Raw genomic sequence first — 18,934 nt, 5'->3', positions numbered from 1 at the left:
ACACTATTGGTTTTACCCATTTCACAGCTGGGTTGGCTGAGGAACAAGGAGGTCAAACATCTTGTCAAAGCTTTCACAGTCTTTGGCTCAGTTAGGCTTAAAATTTGCTCTGGGCAACTGGTGCCTGTGTGGTTTGCACTTAACATTAAATAATGGGCACACAGATATTTTGAGAAGCCTGGATATATTTATGGATTCTAACATGGCACTTTCGTACTAATTGCCTGACACTAATATGTAGTAAGCTACTTTCTAGCTGGTCTAACTCCATTCCTACCAAGCTGTAATTTGTGCATATATGTATTGTTCACTGTGGCAAAGACTCAGGTCAGAACTTCAACCTGTCCCACACTAACTCAAAATTAAATACTTACCCTAGAAAAGCATGTAACTTAATAAAATAGATTGAAGTCCTTTCTAAACTACCCTTAATGGAATATAATCAAAATATCCTTTTTTTTTTTTTTTTTTTTCCAGACATTAATGCTCATTTCATAGGTGTTTGAGAAGCTTCTCAAATATTCAAACATTCTTTTTTTAATCTATCAATATTTATAGTCTGAAAACATATTGTTATAAATTTGTTAGGGCAAAGAATAATATCCACTAATGGATGAGATAGCAAAGGGCAATAGAATGATTCAATTTATTTCTACCACCAACTGAGTAGTCCATTAATACTGTTAGGTGAGTTATGAAGGTCATGTCCTCCTACACAAGAGAAAACTATATTTGCTTGGATCACTAACTTTTGTATATTTCATACTTTGAAGGTTTTTGAAAACTGTCATTCCTATATATTACAGAAGTCCCAAAGATAGAACTCTTCTAACATCTATGTGAAATCTACTGCAAAGACTTTTTATTAAGCAAGTGGACTTGCATTTTGTAATTCCACTGAGTCTGCAATTCAATTATGTACTATATGAAAAGGTGTTTATTCTGGTCTAAACCAGCTACCTGGTCATATTACTTACTGCCCTAGTTCCAACAGTCTGAAAAATAGGAAATAATTGTTCTCTATTTGCTCTCTGTGAAGTTCATGAGAGCTACCTGAGCCAGAGACGGAGTCTTTGCATATCAAAATTCTTGAATTTTGAAAGGAAATCTTTTCTTTCTCAAAGGTTTTCTTTGAAAGGGAATTTGGGCATGAAATTAAGGAAGAAAACTCAGTGAACATTTACTAATCCTCTTGTCCTCCAAACTCACTATGAGGACTGTGGGACACACTGGAGAAGATATCCCCATGGCAGTACAGACAGTACATTCAAAGTAAGTGCTACAATCAGGATGCTATTTAAGAAAAGGTAGGCTCTTTTTCTAGTTACATTTTAAAAGAAATCATTTATCACATCTACTACCAAGAGAACACCTAAGAAAGAACAAGAGAGAAAACCCCTAAAACCAGCCATATTTGTTTCTACAGCCACATTGCTCCAGCCAAGTGCTACATTTTCTTTTCTTTTGGGATTGAGTCCTTAGGTATAACTTAAACAGAAATGCCTATATATTCTAATAAAGATGATTTTTCTAAAGGAAGGTCATATTTTTAATCCATGAAGACACTATTTCACTTGGAAATTGAAAAGAAAGCCTGTATGTTAATTTATGAAACTACTCATCAAGTCTGAACCAAGTTTACAAACCAAGCTTACAAATAGTTTAATTCCCTACAATGACTACAATGTCGTTCAACATACTATTATCTACCAGAAATCCACTGTTCAATCATTTTGATTAAATGCAGTCACATTAATAAAATAAGGACTTCAATACAGATATTGTATAAGTCATCTCAATTCATCCTGTGGATGACTTAAGATCATTGAAAGGATAAAAATTGGATATTGACACAAGAATGAATGTCCCCCTACTCATTCCAGGAACAGAGATACATATGCTGATATCCAGTTGTTTCTTTCCTTATTTTCTAATGCTTCACTACATTCTTTATTTCTTCAGGAAAAAAATGAGATTGGTAAGCCAGTCAACAACTCAAACCCCCAAAATATTTGAAGGAAGTATCCTTGACTATATGTTCTTTAATTTCAGTGAATCTTTTTATCATCACTTTCTGAAAGCACTCAATTGTTCAGAATTCACTAGGTATACTTTTGGCTTGATTGCCTGAGTATTTGCTGAAAGTAAATTTTAAACTGAACATCTGATTATCAAATTTGTAGTTTGCCTTCATGCTGGGTTGGTTAGTTACTACGAGTCACATGATATGTGGATTTTGATTGCCTGGCATACATTGCTAACACCTATTATAATCAAACACAGTTGGAAATTTAAACTGGATTGCTTAAGTTAGTCAAATACATTTGTTACTGCACAGAAGATAGAGCACAAACTGATTGTAATATTCATAATTCACAATTAAAATAACACACCAAGACTTATTTGCTAAAAGAATTACTGAATAATGAATAAATTTGAGAAATGAATCTCTCAAAGAGAGAAAGGTGAAATTCATCAAATTATTTGTTCTGAATTACTTTTAATTTTCAATATTAAAACTTCATGATAATGATATAGGCCAATCAAATAACAGGGAAAGAATTGGCTATATACTATGCAGATAATATTCTGAATACTCTAAAGTGCAAGAGCAGAAGGCAGAGATTGACAGCAGAACTACAGAAAATCATAAACATTCCTTGCCTCGAGCTACAATGTAGATGTTTTAGTAATTATCTACCCCGTAGAGTTACTTTTTAGTGGGGGATGGGGGGCATTTTCTAGTCTTGTATACTTTCCAGAATTTTTTATTTGATGTGTAATTGGTTAGAAATATATGCATTATGCAATTTTACTTGATGCTCTGTAATGAGTGTGTAAATATTCCTTTCCCAGAATTGCCTCTTGTGGAACATAGATTGAAAGCATGGTAAATACAGTTATTAACTATTTGTTGTAGTACAGTATGTGTGTAGTTCATACTGTGCAAAAACATTTATTCCTCTGAAATAAAAGTATGAAATGGAGAATCAATTATGAATTGCAACACCCTTTCTCCCGGTCAGGCAGAGTAATCTAAATTAGACTAATTATCTCCACTACCTAACAGTTACTCACAAATCACTACTGATGTAAGAAACAGTAAATCTGCTATTGTTGTCTTCAGCAGAACTAACTAAATTTTCATCTTGCAACATCTTTTGAACAAATGGCAACTTGGTCAGTATCCATGCAATCTGGTGGCTCTGTCTTTCAAGCTTACAGCTAAGGCTAGAAGGAAAATATATATATACATTTCAGAGTCTGAATTGGACCAATTTTTAGCTGTCAATTTGATGGTTAATCAAAAACATAATGCTTTAAAGTAACTCATGCCCATTCAACTTTATACCAAGGCTACACAGATGACAACCTCCTTATCAATAAAAATGATGTACAGTATCCTGTGGAGTTATTCAGTCAACAGTTCCCACAGATCATCTTTGCTATAGAGTATGGAAGATCTGGGAATCCTTTTCTAGGATGTTAGGTTTTATGGAGCAGCACCAGCACATTTGCAAATACTTGATATGAAAATGGTATTCCTTCAAACACGTCAGGGAGCATTTTCAGCACAATGCACTGAGATTTAGCTGCTTCATTCTCATTAATGTTAATAGGAGTTGCATGGCTACATCCCAGTGGACTTAACTAAAATGTTGCTCCTTCCAGTTCACATCTGCATACCACATACCTACTGAATGCAGTCTGACTACTGGACTAGTTCACAGAAGATGCAGTAACAGGAGCTTGCACTGAATTGAGGTAGATATCTCATGAAATTAAACTTTTAAAAAGTCATTGAGAAAAATATGCCAAGAATAATGCAATGTAACAGGGGCATTACAATAAAGGCTGATAGTTGTACCTTAAACATAAGTCATAATTTGAGGAAGTAATTAAAAACAGTGTCTTAACCACTGTGTATAGCAGCAGCCTAAGGCTAGGAGGACTTGCTCTCTATTCCCAGCTCTGCGTGACTTTGGATAACTCATTTCATTTTTCTCTGTCCTGGTTTCCACCGTTGTGAAATGGGAATAGTGAAATTCTCCTCTTTTGCTATATTTCTTAACGCAGAATTCTATAAGAAAATATATATTATTTATTCCTGATTTAACTGAATTTTAAGACTCACTGATGTGGTAACTTCTGAGAAAAAATTTGAAACATTTAATATTATATGTACAGAATCACAGAAACTGAACCACTGTCAAGCCAAATGCAAACACAGTGGACACAGAGTCAGATTTAAAAAGCTAGTCGTAGTCACCTTACAAAATACATGCCTTTAGCATGATATCAAACAATTTTAATTTTTAACACAAAAGAATGTGTCTTGAAGAGTTGAAAATATTCGTTAATCAAGCTGCATAATTCCTTAATTAAGCTACTTAAAGAGCTTAACTTAATGGAAAACAATCTAGAAAAAAAAATAATTAAAAAAAAATATATATGGAATTTAAAGGAAGCAGCGAGTACTTATTGCTCCTGGTCTCAAACACATCAATTACAAATTGGAATTTTAGTTAGTTTGGCAATGTTACATCAAGAATGTGTGTAAATGATGTTTAGAGGACTACCTCTACTGTCCGTTATGTCATGTCATGAAACCGTTTTGCAAAGTACAGCTGTTATTACATGATACCTATTATTTTGATTAAAAAACTACTGATGTTTCTGTTGGGATCTCAGGCTTTATCCTGTTGTCTCTAATACACCCCGAACACCATGCACAGTCTGATTCTTGACTATTAATTAATTAATTTTCCAGCTTCCTTTATTTCAGGGAAACTAGGTTTTTAGACAGCAACTAAGCTTTGAATTTACAGTCTCACAGCAATGCCTTAGGCAGTAAGCACTGACCAATAAAATGTAGGTCCATCAAACAAACAGAAAAACAAACAAATAAAACATTCATGATTAATCCAATCAATAAGTCTGGAAAATCCTTTGTCATCCCTTCCCCTATTTTCTTGGAATGCATGGGAAATTTTACTTAGTCTATCTCATATTGATTTTGAAATAGTTATAGCATACCATAAACACAAGAGCATCACCAAATGCATTGGAACACGATGATGAAAAAAAAAATACACATTTTAATACTGTTGCTGTAAGAAACAGTTGAGCTTGAACAGCTACACAGAGAACAAACAATAGGAATCAGGTATTCTTCTGATCAATTATGAGCCCAGAATACTGTCCAAGAACCTTTATGTAATGCTATAAATCTACTACAAAAAACTTGATGGTTTAAATAGAACTTTGACCTCTCAGCTTTGTTTATTCTTCCTCAATTAAGCTACTTAGACTTCTAACTTGATTTGCATAGATTCTGAACTGCTTTTGAACTTGTGCTGGTAGTCATTGCTGTTACTCAAATGAGACAACTACACCCACATTACTCACAGCAAGCAATATTATTTGGCAAACATGATGGTTTTTTTTTTCTCAAAAATTGGATAGATTCAGTAGTATGTGGCGTGGTGTTCATTCTTAGGGGACCAGAACTATAGTTGTGTAGACTTATGATACAGAATGATCATCAAAGTATACAGACATTGTGACACAACTAACAGAGAGCTAGGCATGACAAAGCTGGCTTGAGAAAATGTAAACCTTGAGCATCTGAACACAGTTAGAGTATCCATGACAATGCATCAAGTGCTTGAGGTCTGTACATGTATGTAATGTACAAGTCAAGTTATATGGTCAGACAGGAATGTGGAATGCATATGCATATGAAATGACAGACCTTGAAAAGGTGGCTTCTTTAAAACACTCTGCCCTTCACAACCACCTTAATACAGTAATATGCTAGAATAAATTTTGCACTTTGCTTGAAGATATGTTTGGGCCTCTTTTCATTTTACCAGCCCAAAAAAACAATGAAGCTTATTTGATTTCAAAAACTGAGATACAAAATCACATATCACTTAACCATGTATTTAAACTTTTATGCCTAAACTCTTAACAAAATAAAAGTTAGCTTTTCATATATTTGTGTAACAAAGTCACTGTTTCATTTAACTCCAGCCAAACAACATATACAATGAATTCCCTAAAAGACAGATAAAAAAGGGATCAAAATACCTCTTATATTTTAATTTGAATAAAAATATGAACACAATGAACATGTTGGAAAATAACAAAGTATGTATTTTGGCCAAGTCTGTACTTACTGTGCTCTGATATCTGTATAGCATTTCCCCACCTCAGTATCCACCCAGTTTAAAGATCTGATTACATTTTGAAGCAATGTCTTCATTTAAGGTCAAGAAAAACCTTGAACACGTTAAATCAAAAAATATGACTTATTGTCATATCTCATTTCTGACATTTAAAAGAAAGTCTTCATGTAAATGAGATATGTGACTGAATTCCTAGAAAAGGCTATCAAATACTGAACACAGAAACACAATGAACCCCACTATATTGACTGAAGTTCTTCATGTGCCTCCTCTAAAGTGCAAATTAGACTTAGATTTGTGAACTTTGAAGTTTAGGAACCCTTGCATGTATGTTCCTTAGTGCATACTGATGTGTATACTAAATCAAAATTAAAAGCATCCCATTAAACTTAGTTTTCTGCTATTGTGTTTCCTGTGCTTGTAGGCTTGGAACTGAAGAGCTGTAAGTTGAAGAAAGTTGTCTAATAACCATTAAGACTGTTTTTTAAAAGCAAAAATATTTATTATCATTTATGTCATAAATTTATTTGTAATATTTGACTTTGCCACTTCTGAGCTGAGTTTATTTAAAAGTAACATTTTCTTTAATTCACTGGCCATTTATTTCTACAATTGAAATAAATATCCTATCAAATCTGGAAGCTACCTTGCACATTTCAGGAAATAATACATACTGAAAATGTGAAGGCATTTTTAGTGTCCAACAAAGAGTTGACACTAAGAAGGCCAACGGTATCCTAGACTATATTAGGAGGAGTGTTGTCAGAAGGTCAAGGAGCATGATCCTTCCCTTCTCCTTAGCACTGGTAAAGCCACACCTAGAGTGCTTGGTCTAGTTCTGGGTTCCCCAGTACGAGAGAGACATCGACATACTTGAGAGAATCCAAGGCAGGGTCACAAATATGGTTAAGGAACTGGAGCATCTCTCAGCTCAGAAGAGGCTGGGACTGTTCAGGCTGGTGAAGAGAAGGTTCAAGGGGGTCTTACTAATATATATAAATACTTGAAGAGAGGACAAAAACATGATGGGCACAGGCTCTTTTCAGTGGTTCCCAGCAACAGGACAAGAGGCAATGGGAACAACCTGAAGCACAGGAGGTTCCATCCATACAGAAACAGGTGTTTGTTATTTTTATTTTTTTTTATTGTGAGAATGACTGAGCACTAGCTCAGGTTTCCCAGAGAGGTGGTGGCGTCTCCCTCCTCCTCCTTGGAGATATTCAAAAGCCATCTAGACATAGTTCTGTGCAACCTGCTCTAGGTGCTCCTGATTGAGGGGAGCTGCACCAGATGCCTTTCAGAGGTCCCTTCCAACCCCAACTTCTCTCATTTACTATGAGGGTGGTGAGGCACTGGAACATGTTGCCCAGAATAGCTGTGGATCTCTGAAGTGTTCAAGGCCAGGTTGGACAGGGATTTGAGCACCCTGGTCTAGTGGAAAGTGTCCCTGCCCATGGCATAGGGGGTTGGCATTAGATGATCCCTAGGGTTCCTTCCAACCCGAACCATTCTATGATTCTGTGTCATTCTGTAATCCCAATTTTCCTTGGTTTTACACCAGCGCAAATATGAGTAGAAGCAATTCAAAACTACTATCTAAAGGAAGTACAGGTACAATATGCAAGGTTTGAGACTTGTTTGGTGAATTAACTGTCCAAGTCACATATAGACTTGGTTTCAGATCCTTTCTATAAGCCAGAAGTAGAAGAATCTAAATGACCATTTTCCAAGTCCCAGGTAAATTCTTTAAGCACCGGACTTTGAATAAAAAGGCAGTGTTGACATTGCATTGGTTGTTTGGTAAGAGAAGACTGGCCAAGTTTCTGCTATTAGAAGTTTACAAACTCTTGAATCTTCAGGATGATTATTAATGATAATATTCCAGTACAGTATCTCCCTTTCTGTCATCTATTCAGGCAAAGTGCTGAAAACCTCCTGCTGAATGTTCTTGCTTCCCACAGGTGCCAGGGTAGCTGATAGCATGCAGCATTTCACAGACATACTCAGTAGCAGAAATACTTTGCAGGTTTGGCATCCAGGCCAATTTCAGATAGAACATTAGAAAACAAAAGAGTTATATATTCATATTTAGGTGCCTTCTGGAAGAGTTTCATAAATCAAAGAATCTTAATACTCCTAATTGCTCAGGCCACTATACTCAAGGATCTAGCTTTCTTTGGTGCATAGGTACTTCTCTTTGGTGCTACATATGGATCAAAGAACTACACTAGAAGAACTACATCTTATGGAAGATAATTGGTTCAACTAAGAACTAATAACCAAGTTCAAGTTTTCTTCCACTGTTAACTCTAATTTATGAGATTTTTTTTTTCACTTTTTCTAATGATTCTATTAACAGGTAATAATGAAAGCTACTCTTAATTAAAATATGTTTTAATATACTTCAATTTCAGTTTTTGTTAACTATGGTCATATTATCAGTAATAAATTAATTAAAACTTGGTGTTTGTTAGTATTTCATCTTATTTACAAACACAAAATATACAACAAAACTGGTGTCAATTACTTAAGGACATTTACTATGAATGTGTTTTTATTTTTTTCTTGAGGAATCACAGCTTTTAAATAGAAAACTTTCACTCATTCGGGAATACAAATAATTATTTCTTATCAGTACAGTCATGACACTTGGAATTAGAGATAGCACACAAAGAGAAGCTGGCAGAACTTGTGAGGCTTTAAGGTTAACAGAGAGCTCTGACTTAAAGGCTAACTCTTCCTTCCACTCACAAATATTCTATAGAACTGGAGATCTTGAATGTGTATATGCTGGGTTTTCAGCCTAAGCATATTTAGTAGTTGCTGCTGTACCAAAAGAATTTACTTCTGTTAAGATTTACAAAGAGGACTCTGCTGTCTATTACAGAACCTATTTTACCAGTAAACACTTGAATAGTAACACAAAATAAATTATTATGACTAGCATGAGAGGCAGTTAACAAAGACCTTTTTGGAAAGGAACTGCCGTTCCACTTAAGCAATATGAAAATCATCACACACAGAACTCCAGTATCATTAGTAATTATTTTTTCTAGTAAAGCAAGCAAAAACTTTTCTTTAGTATATTCAAAGACCACTAAAGCAATCTAATTTTTACCAGTTTTACAGAGTCTAAGAGCAAAAAATTTTATTAAAGCCCAAATTCTAAAAGGAGAATGGTTCAGATGAGAAATAATGCCATCATAAAATAGAAAACAAAAAAATGAAGAAATAAGAACATTCCCAGGAATCACAGAATCACAAAATTGTCAGGGTTAGAAGGGACCTCAAAAGATCATCGGGTCCAACCCCCAAAGGAGTCAGTCATCTTCTGCTTTCTTTGGATAAATCTGATCTGCTTGTCCACAAACTTACGTTTATTTTTTTCTATACATTCATGAAAATGTATCTAGCAATTTCCAGATGTGATTTTTTTTTTTTCCTGTTCTTGTGAGCCAAATGTCTTTTGCAACAGATAACAACATTGCAGAGATGATGGAGGAAGCTAATCTAGAAAACAGAATCACTGGCAGAGACAGACTGAGACTTTAAAACCATGCTACACAGATGGCTGAACATTGCACAGGCGTAGTCACATTCTCACCAACTCTGCAAAGTGATAAACGTGTTCATCATATAAAGATGATATAAATCTGGGCCAATATCCTTATTTCACACAATATCTAGAGTTTCATAAAATCTTGGCTTTAATATCTTTAGTATCTGAAGCATTCCATTACTAGCACCCTTTTCCTGTTGACTGATAAAACCTCACATATCCTTAGTCAACATGATTTACAAACAATTTAAAAAATTGTTGTAGATCATGTTTCACAGAAAACACTACCTAGGTACAAAATTGCACATCACAATGTTTCTTATAATAAAGACAGAAAAATCATATGGTTTTACAGAGAATAACTCTGGTCTTGTAGGTTACACATGCTTACATTTTTGTATACAAGTGGTAATACTAAGATACAGTGGCACTAATAAGAAATACTAATAGCCATCAAAGTAAAAGGAGAAATGTAAAATTTGGTTCTATCAAACATTAAAAAAAAAAAAGTTTTATATTAAAGAACTAAAAACAGTAAAATAACTGTGAGGAGAATAGCAACACTAAGTCATATCAGATGTAATTACATTGTATTTTCTATGCACAGAGATATCTGTGGGAATGACATGTTGGGATATTTTATAGTTCCAACTATTAAAGATAGACATTGACTCCATACATAAGTAAACAGCAGTTTCCTATAAACAATGGAGGAATTAAAGTTTTATATACTAGATCCATATAAAAAGGGTGAAGTAAATGGCTTGCCAAAGCTACATTCACACAGTTTTTCTTGTCTTGAGAACTGACTGTTTAAAAAAATTCTGAAGTACACTTGAAGTCAACAGTTAATCCGAGAAAGCACGGTATAAGAGAAATAGCATCATCTTTCACCTGCTTTTTCTCATATTTCTATTCCCTTCTGCAAAAGAGAACCATACTGATATAACTACAATTTTACATCAGTGATGAACAACCTTGTTGCTTCAGGAATCAAATAGACTTTTCTTAATTGCAGCAAGGGACATGTGATATTCACCTCAAACAAATTCCAAGCTAATTAGGGGAACTTAGAAATGATTCAACAGTTTCACTGCAAATACAAAAAATACACACTATTGTCTTGAAGAGTGGTGGTTTTTTTCAGTACTAAGTGCTGCCCTTCATGATTTAAAAAATAAAAATGACAGCTTTTATTAGATTTAATTAGTTGTGCATCATTGCTACTGTCAAGTCAGAATGCAGTTTTTGACAATTTTTGCTATGACATGACAGTGGCAGCACACCATCAGCTAGATCAAATGCACCACACAGAAAAATAAAGAAAAAATAATATGTATTTAATTTTTAAGAAAAAGCATTCTAGAAAGAGCAAAATGAGAAATATTTTGATATTAATGCTATTTGCAGGAGTTTCCAATAAACATATGTTTTTTTAAAAGTTAAAAATTTTAATGGAAACAGATTTTTTCATGGGGAAAATCCCTAACTTTTTGACAAGAGAAAAAAAAATCCAAACATCTCAGTGAGAACCACTTTAGTCTTGACTCCACAATCAATAGAGTGCATGTTGTTGTTTTACACACAAGGTAACATGCATTAATTAGCTGATGTAATATTATGACTAACAGATGGGATGCATAAAACAGTGCCAAAAACACTTCAGCAGTTCTTATTTAATACATTCACCTTTAGGAAAGTCATGAAGATTCAAGGATAATGTCATTACCTTTTGCTTTTATGTCTTCAAATGCCCTGCTTTGAAACTGACGTTTAACTGTGAGAATGATGTTATTCAGAATATTGCCTTCATTTGTTCAATCTAGTTGGTAAATTATGCCTGCAGTATAAAAATATTGGTTATTCAGAGAAAAAATACGTGTCAATATAATGCCCTAATTTGAATTTGTATCTTTTAAAGAACATCACTTTCCTCTTCATTTCAATCATAAATGTGAAGACCTCAAATGCAGAAGGGAACCTGAACTCAAATGCAGAAGGGAACCTGAACTGTGAAACTTTAATAGATGTCTGTGCTTAGTCTACTGCCACTTGAAGAAGCTTGTAATGCTTTTTAAACAAAAAATACCATGTTTTTACTGGCAGTTATTGATGCATTACAGATGGTTAAGGACATGTGTGGCTAAGAAAGAGTAAATTAAAAGAAAAGGACTAAGAGCTCCAAATAACTACTTTTCTCATAAACTGTAGATTACAAGTAAACTCTGTGGATGATTTCCAAACATGCCTAGTGCAGTAAAATATTTATTAAAATGGTTGGTGCAAACGTTTAAATTTTAGAGAAACAGAACTCGGAAATAGGCTGCAACAGCCTCACGAACTAATATCTCACTTAATACTAGGAAAATCAAATATATAAAATAAAACCTGTAAACAGAGATCAAACTTTTTCCTCCCAAACTGCAGCCCTTAGACTAAATGCATGTTCTTCTGCAGCTCTGTTTTCCAACCACAGTTTGCTCCATGACAGAATGGGATGGATGGAATGCTCCCATATTTGGTTTGTTTGCTTGCTTGATTTTTGTTTGTTTTTTCTTTCTGAGAAACTATGGTAGTGTCACCAATTTTTTGCACCCAGGTTACAATAGGGTGCTTGAAAAACTGGAATGCTATACGCAATTAACAAAAGCAACACACTGTATATGCAAGGCAGAAATGTACTGTTAAGTCTAATTAAAGACTTTGCAGTAAAATCAAAAAACCCTTACTAGTTGTGTTGCAACTAACACTGATAATTTAAATTACACAAATTCAAACTGATACAAACACAAACTTTCTTCTGACTATTCCTGTCTGTAACATGCTCTCCCTTTCCATGTCGTATTGGTTTTAAGGTAAATGCCCAATCTAGGGGATGAGGGTGTATAGTTAGTTATCAGCACCCCAATTCCACAAGATTATGTTATGCAAGATGGCACAAACTCTATTTCCTACAAATAAGTTTTCTGTGTCTAGATATTTCTGTGTCAGGAACCTACTGCGGTTTAGGTTTGAGCTAGGAGCATGTAACAGCTGTGCATATGCAGAACAAGAAAGTTCCCTGGACACAGAGAAATCTACCTTCAAACAAGGACAAGGATACTTTCAGTATATGCAGCAATTTTCTTGTTTTGATTATTTATTAAATCATGGTTTAGACAATTCTGATTTTGTTAGATCTACTCACAAATATGTTTCTGATCAAGATATAAAGGTCATAAAAAGGGAGAGCATGTTACAGACAGGAATAGTCAGAAGAAAGTTTGTATCAGTTTAAATCTGTGTAATTTAAATACAATTTAATACAATAATATCTAATAATATCTAATACAATGTAATTTAATTTAAATTATCAGTGTTAGTTGCAACGCAACTAGTAAGGGTTTTTTGACTTTACTGCAAAGTCTTTAATTAGACTAACAGTACATTCCTGCCTTGCATATACAGTGTGTTGCTTTTGTTAATTGCGTATAGCACTCCAGTTTTTCAAGCACCCTATTGTAACCTGGGTGCAAAAAATTGGTGACACTACCATAGTTTCTCAGAAAGAGTCTGTACAACTGTGTTTACCTCATCCTGTATTTGAATACACATACCTATAAACAATTGCAAAGATTTTCTCAGAATGATAAAGTTTTTTTTTTATTGGTATCTATTTGTACTGCATTCATTTCCTCAGATTACTGCAATCCACAAATAACATCTGTTCTACAAAACTCTACGTCTTATTTTACTCTGATGTCCCTTTAACGTGACAAAACAATGTAGATTTAAATTTTTATGTGCTTTAGAAAATGTTTTTTCATGAAGAGATGCCATAGAACTGCATAAATATAATAAACTAATTCTATTATGCTGTTCTTTCTTGTACACTGATATTTTTAAAAGAAAAAAGTAAGGAAATCAACATTTGAGGTGTTCACTATAGTCTATAGTTCCTGAAATGCTTAGCTTTTTGTAAATCAGCTTTTTGAGCAATTCACTTTGTTTTTCAAAGACAGGCAAGTTATTTCAATTTCTTATAACTATGTATGAATCAGTATTCCATTTGGCTGAACAGCCTCTTGAAATAACACTTAGAAACTTTAAATTAGGCAGAATCTAATGAATTACATAATTTCTGTCGAATTCAGTAACTTCTTTATGTATAGATTTGGTTTTTACTCCTTTGACGTTATATATCATCAATGAGTATAAAATAGCAGAACATTTTAAAAGAGGGAGAAAAGGCATGGTATTTGCCCTCTTAATGGTAAAGAATGTGCATATTTTAAAGCATAAACTGCACTGTACAACTTTAATTTTGATTAATGATTTAGATCATCATGAGTAGGTTTATAAGGTAATGTAGGCATTTATTGAAGGTATATTTTATGCCTTTTGCTATGAAAAGAATATATAACTGGCTTACATGTAGAATGGAAAACAATACAAGTAAATAGCTCTCATATAATCAGAAGTCCCAGATCAATTTTATGTTATAACCTGAATCTTTATTTTAAAATCCTGAGGTCACAGGCCATTCCAATAACGCAGAATGTGCAGGATATTTCCCAGTTCTGGTTAATGTTTTCTTCTATGTGTAAGTTAGATTCCCAACATTAGCTGTATATAAGGCCAAATCTGGCCAGTTTTCCAGGATTTTATTGATTTCTGTGTGAAAAAAATAGAACTGTACTTTACATACACACTGGAGGAAGACTGAGATGGAGTAAACTAATGAAGTTTAAAATAGGAACTTATAAACAATGAAGTTGGTGTCCCCTATGCTATTACCAGTGAATAATACTTCATCATCTACAAGTTCAACTCATTCAAAACGATCACTACTTAAAATCCATTTTAATACCAATTCTCTGCAATGATTTCTGGACCCTGGTTGCTGATTTTCTGATTAATTTACACATCTGAATCCTTTCACTGATTATTAGAGCTAAAAAATAAACATATCCTTCAGACACCAGAGAGATGAAAGTCTATTCATTCTATAGGTACAAGAATGATGCACAGGGAAATCAATGACATGTCTAAAGACACATGGAAAGCATTTGCCAAATATCATTAGCATCCTTTCACCAAAGTAAGAGTACAAAAGTACAAAATAGCCAAGGCAACATCCCCAGTTGCCTCAAAACTTTAACTTCAATCCACGGAAAATGCAAGCTTTAAGACTGAATGTTTAGACTATATTGTTTGTAAAGCTCAGAACCATAAGGATATATCTCTTTAAAACTGAATTCAATGTTTATAACAGTCATAATACACCCAATCAAGATCCCAGAATTAGATATTTCTCTGCCTGAACTGGAGGGAAAGCCTGATCTGAGGCAGTGTCAGTGAATGTTGGCCCCACACAAGCACAGCAGCTAACAGGATACTTCCCATCAAAAAGATGCCCTGAGGGAGTTCATTCTTTTTGTAAAACAACTCACTCCTTACCCCAAAAATGCCCTTGGTTCTCTCTTGCCTGCCCAATGAGCCTTGATTGTATTTATTTGCAAAGCGTGCAAAGCGGTCCTGTGGGAGGTAGGATGAGCAGGCCTGGCTGCCAGCCTAGCACCATTGTTCACCCAAGCTGTTGGAAAATGCATCCCTGTAATCTCCTCTAATAGTATCTTCACAGCACTAGCCCACAGGTCACTGGACTAGACACTGCATTTTGTTGTCACACATTTCTATAATTCAAGCAGTCTAATTAAAATTTGATTCCTTATGAGAGTTTTGCAATACTGTGCTGGCTTCCTCCTGCACCTTTTTCTCAGTGGACACCCGGCATTCATCCTACAGCACAATCAAGTCTGTAAAAAACAGCATAGTCTAATTATGAGATTCACAAATGTATTTATTAGCAATAGAGTGAGGTTAATTTCTTGAGTATGCAGGTTAAGGACTAGTTAGTTCCCTTTGCTAATGGCTCCCACAAGCACACACTTATTGGTAAGATTCAAGAATTCAATGCTGCAATGAAAATTAACAGCTTTTTTCTTTTTTTTCTTTTTTTTTTTTCTTTTTTTTTTTTTTTTCCCTACCTCAGAAAACACCAAGGATTTGGGACTGTCCAGGCAGAGTAGCTCAGCAAGACATGAGGGTCAGCAGGAGCAGGGCTGTTCCCTGCGGCAGGCAATGCGAGGCAGCCGAGCTGTCACCTCACCCTCAGGCACAGTCCCACAGGCAGAGGCTGGCCGGCAGGACACTGAGGTGACAGCAGTGGGGCCAGCAAGTATTGGCCAGGAAAGGGGAATAAGCGGTGTCTGAGGTCAGTGTGGGGAATCAAAGAGCCCAGGGGCAGAACCAGGGGCAGGCCGGCCTGTGGCACTGCTGGGGCAGGGACCCAGGGCCCTGGCTGGGCTGAAATGGGGTCCTGAGCCTGCGGGGCATGGGGCAGGCCTGGAGGGAGGCCTTAATTACTTTGAGAGAAATGTGACTAATCTTTAAAGAAAATTAATACATTCCCTTCAAATCCACTTTAACTTCTCCTGTTTGTGTTAGTTATCTAATTACAGTTTAACAAACCCACCTTGAAATACCTGTTTCAAAGAAAGTGTTGACACAGACGACTAAAATGCTTGGTCATGAAATGTAGCAGGATGAAAGTGTTTGCTCTCTTTATTCTCACCAATAGACAAAACAAAATCTCTGGAATTGAGATACATGTATGTAGATTTCACATCTGCTTTACATCTATTTGAGTTGAGAGATCTCCCTAGTGCATTGTTTTTATCCGTGTAAGTATTTATTAGTGGCATAGTTATAGATAAATTTGAAATAGCTACTGGCTATATATGGAGATGATTAAGCTATTAAACCATGATGAAATACGTGATCAAAAGCCATGTATTTTATTGGACACAAAGAACAGAAAGCTGGCATTAACATGAATCAGGTGGCAGACCTGTTTCTTCTACAGCACTGCAAAAAGGGGAAGGGCTAAACTGTTCTTAATTACCTCACACTTCTCTTTTGAAAATAAACATATCAGTCTTTCAGAGAAAGCCTGTCTAATTTAAGAATTAGATGAGGACTACCATTACTGAGAGCGCTGTCAAAAGGGCTAGTTCAGGATCTGTTATGTGCCTTTCAAGCTATATGTTGCAGTGTTCCTGATTCATAGCTTTGCTCAGGCTCCTGTAGAAAGCAAGATTTACATCTCCTACAGAATTCAAACTGCTATCCTGACATTTTTTTCCCTCCTGCAAACACCAAGAAAAGGAGTTTTCAAAGCAGGATTTGAGGAGTCAAGACAAGCTTCCTGTTAATTAATCAGGCAGGTTTTTAAATACCATTTTCATGAAGGAATGTTTCAAATTAATGAAACTGATTTCACTGAAACTCAGAATATCGCCTTCTCCTCACAATCCTATTTAAAATGATACGTGACTAATTGTATTTCTTTTTCACAAGGAAAACCTTTAAACATATGTATCAGAATAAATATATAATGAGTTTGAAAAATGAGTTACTTTAATTAGAAACATACTATTGGTAGTTATTCAAATGCAATTTTTCTTAATTGTCATATTTGTACTCTAATTTCAACTATTAAATCAGTGAACCAGATTTACAAACATCCCTTTCTGTGTTTAGTATACCCATAATTTATGTTCTCACTTGCTTCTGTCCTTGTACTATGCAATGATTCCTTCTCTCATATAGCCTGAGTCACAAGGGCTGACTCAATTGTAATTTAAACCATCCCACCCACTTGCAGAAGATGGATAACTGCTGGAGTTTCTCTTTCATATATTTCAGGTTTAAACTGTGACCCTGATTTAACACCACCGTAATAAAAACAAGCCAAAAAGCCTTATGCACCAGACTAGAAGGTGCAGTCCTATCCATCAACACAACTTTTGAAAATGCCTCACCTTAGCTTTCCAAGATTCATATGTGTATGTTGACAGTTTTTTTCATGCATATCTGAGAATGTAAAACATTTTAAAATCCCATTTCTGTTGCAATTGTTTGTCGTTTGTCACATACTATATATGCATGTGTACTGATAACTGTCCATTAAAGTCCTCATTGTCATGTTACAGTCTATATCCCAGTGGCTTGTTCTATATGCACCTCAGTGTGAAAAAGCTTATGAAAGCAGACAATTTTTTATATGTATATGTATCTCCTGACTGCTTTTGAAGAAGACAACTAATTTGCATGTATTAAAGAAAAAACAGTAACAGACAGAAATAGAAATGGTTTACATTTTCCATCAAAGGAATGAAAAACCTTGAGGCCTGAAGAGTCTGTGAGGTTTTTGTTTGTTTGTTTGTTTTTGTTTATTTCTTTGTTTTTAGCAAAATTCAGACTGAGAGGGGCTTTTAAAAATACATCACTGAGTAACTGCCTAGGAGGAAAAAGAGCTATAGAAGACAAAGCATATTGTTGGCATGAAAACAAATGTGTAAGCACTAACTAAGAATAAATTTATGCTAGAAGTGAGGAAAAAAAATCTCTACTCATCAAGGAAGCAATTCTCTGGAACATTCCAAGAACAATACCTGGTGACCCAGCATATCACGTCTCATCCTCAGTCTTTAGTTTTTATATGTTTAAAACGTTGTGGGCTGTGATCTGCCAACCCTCCCAAACAGCTGTGGCTTCTTGCTACATTAGCTAAATGTCACTTTAAAGAGTACAGAGGAATACAAAGGGGAAAAAAAATCATGCAATACAGAAAGAAAACTTCATTTTTAGAATAACACTTAAACTGAAAACTTCATTTTTAGAGATTTCTGACTACAGTTTTTCAAGATTTTTAAGTATTTTGCCAGTTTGTCAAAGGTAATGTTGTCCTTGAGGATTTGCCCTGCAGTTTTATAGCTACTCACTTTCCTTATTTACTACTGCATTAAGCAGGTCGCCTGATAGTTGCATAAATGGGTATGAAGCACTGGTGATATTTAGTCATTCTTAATAAGAATGCTGGCTAGCAGATATGTGTTCCAAGGGGCCAAGAGAATATAGATGAATTACATTATGGAATATGGAGCACGGAAACCACAAGCTATCAATTAAATTCTCATAATTTCAATGGAAAGATTTGTAGGTTATCAGCAAGATTCATTATTCTGAAATGCTAATGTTAAAACCTCTGCTAGATTATTAGGTGTTGTCTGTGTTACAAACAGATTTACTGGGACAAAGTATATTTGTGGGACTGGGAGAGGTTTTTCCTTCAAACTAT

The sequence above is a fragment of the Aythya marila genome (genome assembly GCF_965140915.1).
Source record: "Aythya marila genome assembly, chromosome: 4".
Classification (NCBI taxonomy): Eukaryota; Metazoa; Chordata; class Aves; order Anseriformes; family Anatidae; genus Aythya; species Aythya marila.
Note: the sequence above shows the minus strand (reverse complement) of the source record.